Source organism: Cardiocondyla obscurior, linkage group LG20, assembly GCF_019399895.1.
Source record: "Cardiocondyla obscurior isolate alpha-2009 linkage group LG20, Cobs3.1, whole genome shotgun sequence".
Taxonomy (NCBI): domain Eukaryota; kingdom Metazoa; phylum Arthropoda; class Insecta; order Hymenoptera; family Formicidae; genus Cardiocondyla; species Cardiocondyla obscurior.
Window position 1 is genome coordinate 2,763,996 of NC_091883.1, and position 6,213 is coordinate 2,770,208.

Consider the following 6,213-nt stretch of genomic DNA (forward strand, 5'->3'; position numbering starts at 1 on the left):
TCTTTTTTTTTTCCTGCTAGATTAGATGTAGAACGAGCGTTGTTTAGGCATACGCGTGCGCTCGATGTTATTCCCTTAAAGATACGGTTTTATCAAGTAAAAGTTGCGACCTAACAACATTTACTTCCTGCCATCGCCCCTTCCTGCGTGTGGCTGCATGTCGAATATATAAAATTAAGTATTTTAATTAGATATATATTTAAAATCTGAGTATATATAATTTTTAATCGTATATTTTTTTAACACGAAACTAAATTTGCAAAAAAGAAAAGAAAGAAAAATATATATTTAAAAATAAGAACGTGTGCACTTAAGAATTAAATCAACGTCGTTATTACGAACGATCTATTTCTTAAATATTTTAAATACCTAAAAATATTGAGGAGCTCCAAGATCTTAATATATTGCAACAGCAGGACGGTGCCATTAGTCCTTTAAAATAGAAAAAACTTATACCTTGTCACATGTTACACATATGTCTCACATATGATGGAACTTATTCTAGCTAAGAGTTTCGTTTTTTTTTTTTTTTTTAAGGGCTACAAGTTTTCTATTTCATTCAATTTCTGTTACTGTCCCGGTTAATGCGGTATTAAAACGTCACTTTTTATTTATTTATATGTAAAGCTATCTTGCCAAAGAAAAAGAACGTTTCTATATTTTTAATATTCTACAATATTGCTAATTAAATTTTTTTTACCTTGAATTATAATATTTAGAAATAGAAGATTTTTTTTTTTTATAGGAAAGGAATTTTTCAAAAAGTATTTAATGGATTATTTTTAATAATTAATTTAACTTTTCTCTTTCAAGAGAAAAGTGCCTTTTACATTTGAAGATAATGTGGACCTGTAGATTTGATTGTTTTACACTCACGTGAATGAGCTTAAGACTTATTTATGTACGCGTAGTATGGTACCAGATACTGATATCATTCTTAGTTTGCACTCGGTTTTTTTAAAAACGTACATATTGAATAACTCAAAACTTTAAAGAAAATAATACTTCCGTTGTATATTTTTATTATTTAATTCGTTATTAAATTTTTCCTTTTTTATTTCAAGTCCGTACAATAATTAAATTTTTAAAAAGCTTTAATCTGTTTTAATTTTTACGTTAAATTTTATATTAAATTTATATATAAATGTTAGATTAATATTTTAAGCCATCCTCTTTTCTCTGAATACTTAACTTATGAAAAAATTAATAATGAGAGCTGCTCTGCATTTTTATGAACGGCAGAGTTAAATTATATTCTTTTATTATTTTTTTTTTAATATATTTAAAATGTCTACTTATCTTATATACTATGGTGCTAGGTTGACAATTTATCAGACAGCGGAAATGGTAATAATCCTCATTATAGTTTTCATAGTTTTCACGGTATCACAGAATTTGAAGTCCATTAAATTTTTTTTTCTTTCATAAAAAAAAAACGCTTATTTACGTTTTTATGTCAGTTATTTCGTGCAAGGGATACAGAATATACAGGGATACAGAATAAGCTTTAGTTATATATACTCATGAATATTTATAAATTGTTCCACGAGAAAGTAAAGTAATAGGGGTGATCCAAAAAGAATCTCTCACGCTCAAGAGAAATCTGGCATTTCGCAATTATATCTGCCCGTCACACTTTTCGCTGATCAATAAATGTAAGTCGCTCATTTCAGTTAAAACTAAAAATATTAAATATTGATTGTCGTTCAATACTGGCAGGTTCTATAATTTCTTGTAAAATTGGTTTTTTTCTTTTTGTGTCTGAGCGCGTTGTAAAGAAACTAGGTAAATGGCTTCACTAAAATAAATCTAACCATAATTTAGGATATTCGTGTTATCGTGAACGATAATAGAAAAGCAAACAGTGAAGCTGCCGAGATTAATGCAGAAGCACGGAGTGTTCCGACATAGTACATTGTACATAAATGTTCCTTTTTTTAACATTACGTTACTCATTGAAAGTAGTATTTAACATTGAAAAAGTTAATTCCGAGGTTAATTCATATATGAGTTAATCAAACTATAATTAAAAAAAAAAAATAAATAGATAGCACATTAATTTATTTTCATAGATATACCGTCTAAATGCTTCTAGAAGAAATAATTATCAAACTAATGATATCACGCGAGTGGATACTAAGTGATTGAATAAGACAGGAAATGAAGAAAATAGAAAACGTTGAGCAAAATAATCGCTCTCGTCTAATTAAGCAATATAAAAAAGAGGGGGAATTAAATTAAAGACTTGAGACAAAATGTGTGAAAGATTGCTTCTGTACTAAGATATTAGAAACCACAATGATTTTAATACCGATAAGTTCAAAGTTTCAAACGTTTTAAGAGCTCGTCGAAATGTCTATGAGAACTCTCTGTCTTTCAATCTTCAGTTCTAATGCAATTTTCCTTCAATGAAAATTTAATTATTTTGTTTTAATAAGTAAAAATTTACGATAAATAATAGTCTCCGATTGGAGAACTATTAATGAAAAGTCGATACTAGATTAATTGAATTTAATTTAGGTTCGAATGCCGCCCCGACGGCTTGGCACAATTTTGTACTTAATGTTTAAACCTAAACGATTAATTCATTATTTGTCATTTACGTAATTCAAACGGCAACACGATTATATTACGCGCGATATACTCTCATATTATTTTTATCTGCTTACATTAACGTAAAAAAAAAGAAAGAAAAAAAAGAAAACAGAAAAGAAAAATAATATGATTGTATGTGCACGATAATTTTAAAGATATGTATAAAATTATGATTTAAAACTTATACTGCAAAAAGTGATAAAAATATAACGTCGAAGACAAAATATGTATTTCAGAGAAAACCACCGCGTGCCTTTCTATTTGACTTTCCAGAGTTTAGATAAGAGCAGTGCCTATCTCTGACAATGAACTCTCTTGATCTCCGACGATCTTTATCGACTCAATACACGTCTCTTCGTGCAATAGCGATTGAACAGCGAGAATCGCCGGCGATGATCGTCGGTGCATACGCGAATGTGTTCGGCACGAGATAGCTTGAGTGCGCGCCTCGAGAACGAAGCCGCAAATGACTCAAGCAAAAGCGCATTCCTATTTTCCTCCGGATCAACGGTCATCGCGTTATCGGGGCTTAAATTATCCGGCAAACTTGTAACTAACATCAGCATCTGGTGCTTCGACCGGATCGATGACAGAGGAGCATATAAAATTGTACGTCGGGGGCTTGTTACACGGAAAAGGGCGAGCGGTAAAAATCGTACGCAGGAAATTTAACGCCGATGCAATTTTAAATACCGAATCGTGATATCTCTTTCTTGTTTGGAACTATTCGTTCCACCGTATCTAGTATCTTGGTACAAATACTATAATTAAAAAATTTATATATATATTTTTTTCTTAACGATAACATTTCGATTATTTCGTATTCCATTAATTCATTGATATGTTCCGGCATTTCGTGTTTATGGATTAAAACGCGTAGCTATTTCTTCGTAAAAGTGCAATTCCATGTAAATCATAAGTACGACAGTTTTACGATAGTTTTTACAACGAATTTATAGTGCATACTTGATTTATATTGACTGCTTCTTCTTTTTTTTTTTTTTTTTTTTTTTTTCCAGACATTTATTTCGAAATTATTAATTGTGAGTTAATGCAGTCGTGGGATTATCGGACGCTCGTAAAGGGTTACGGGATCTCTTTTACATCGATATCGGGAGTAAATTGGAAATTCTGTTTTTAGCCATATTATTCCATTTGCAACTTTATTCGTTTCGTCCGTGCCTCGCGTTGCCACGTCGGATCTAAAATTGACGCAACAGGCTAAAATTTAATATATGTTATTTACGTCGGCGCCGCATGCAAAAGGGAATAAATCGGTAAATAGCGATATCCCCGGGAAAATCTTATTGATCTAATTGTCGACGACGATAATTTTCCTAAATGCATTTCTCGTAACCGACATTTAGTCTAAATTGGGGTAACAGTAATCTAAATGTTCCAGATCGATAATCGCCTACAACCCGTAACAGTTTTACATGATTGATCAAATTGGGTCAAACTAAATTAATTATATTTTAAAGTATTTTAGGTTTCTATTTCTGTACCTACCCAACAAGCAGCTCAATAAACATTGAACAGCTTGTTTCTTTTTTTTCTCTCTCTCTGTCTCTCTCTCCTTTAAAACTTAAAGTGATTTAATATTGCGTCTATCTCAAGATCATTGCAAATCGACAGCTCACAAAAATTACAAACGGTGACACGTTCACATTTTGCGGAATGGTATAAAGGTTCGGTAACAGTTGATAAACACTTTGAATCGTGATTCTGTGTGTAACATTGGTAAACCAATGCGCAATAACGTGTACTATTTGAAAATCAGAGAAGCATATTTCCAACGGGATATCGGTATTTCGCTGTGAATTTGAAAATATCAATACTGAAACTATCGGGCCAACGAACACGAGATACAATCTGCGCTTCTATCATCATTCTCAAGCAAAGTTTACGACCTCCTATTGAAGCGCAGCCATGTATGCCTGCGAGCATGCTTGGGTGCATCGCGAATACGCGATCAGCAACAATGAAAAGACTCGGTTGACGTAAAACTCTGATGTACCAGTTTCGTTTCAATCATCGGTTTTAGTCGGCAAGTATATTTGCTTGAACATGCGTGCTAATTTCAAGACCTAAAATCATCCAAAATATACGTCGCGACGGAATATATCGGTAATTAATAATAAATGAAAAAAAAAAAGAGAAAGAGAGAGAGAGAGAGAAATAAAAAATAAATAATACTACAATTTATTTAACCAAACATCGATGCTTTGGTTTTCTCAAGTAATTGTATTACTTCACGTGTCTTTAATAATCTTCTTAATCGAGAATGCATTTCCAGGAAAATGCCTTTTTACAGAAAAATGAGAGAGGCATTTGGATTTTTGATCTACTAGAATTACTCAAAGTAAAAAGATTATAATTAAACAATAGCAGAGGGAAATTTACCATTTTATTCCACTGTGTGTTTCCTACAAAAATATCTGAAAAGGTTGATAGTTAAAAGCTGTTTCATGTTACTATGTTATTGACATTCGTGCTTTGTTTTATGCGTGGGAAACAAACTCAGTTGTTTTAACGCCAATAGCTCCATTGTTTTTAATCAGCAGCCAAATGTATTTTTCGTTCCAAATTAGCGTGCGTCGCGAGACAATATTTTCTTTCTTTCTTGAATATTGCGTAATTATAGACAAGCAAAATGATAAAGAACGAAAGAGCAGACGCGGAAACATTTTGTTGCACGAAAAAAAAAGAAAAAAAAATCAAATAAAATAAAATAAATAAAAAATAAAATTAAATAAAAAAAGTCCGCGTACAACTCATCTGCGCAACATTATGATTAAATTCGAAACTTACTTATTTACAGTGCCCGAGTCTCTGGAGGTTCGGTAGGCGAGAGTATCTCATTAAAAGTTATCGAAAGCGTACAAGTTTGCATATAACGTCTATGTATTTAAAAGTATCGGGACTATATTTTATGTTATTAGCATATGCCGAACTCATTACGTCAACAGCCGATGTTCCTTTTTTCTTTTTCTTTTTTTTTCCCTCTCCGTTTTCTATCTCTTTGTTTCTTTTCCGTTCGCGTCGCTTATTTAATAATGAAAAGTATCGTAATTATTGCATGCCATACTTGTTACACCTATCCACAATGAAACGTACACCTCGTACCGGCTTCTAATGTTCTCCCCTACAGAAAATAACGTAGCAGTAATTGTACACTGTGGTAGAATAAATTAGCTCAATTTGTGTGCAGGGGTTATCATAATTTCATTTTCTTTGGGCAATCTATTTCTGGACGACGGACGTAAATCGCTATAATTACTTGTTCGAACGTACGACGAACCATCGTTAACTTTATATCTTTTCTACAAAACTGGTTATAAATAAATGAACTTTGAATCGATGCGACGGGAATAAAGAGCGACATGTAAATAAGAGGTCGACGTTGTCCAAGCAGGTGCTAAAAATTTCGTTCCTTCATTTGTCCGCGCATATACGAAGTGTCCCGGAGGTATTCCTGTTTCTTTTATAAATATCCGTCGTATAAGGAAAGCGACGGCTCAAACCATTTTTTTTAACGCTACAAGCCGTTCAGAATTAAACGCGCCTCCTCTTTATTCCTCCTTTCTTTTCTCCGTAAAAGAATAGCTTGAGCTTTTA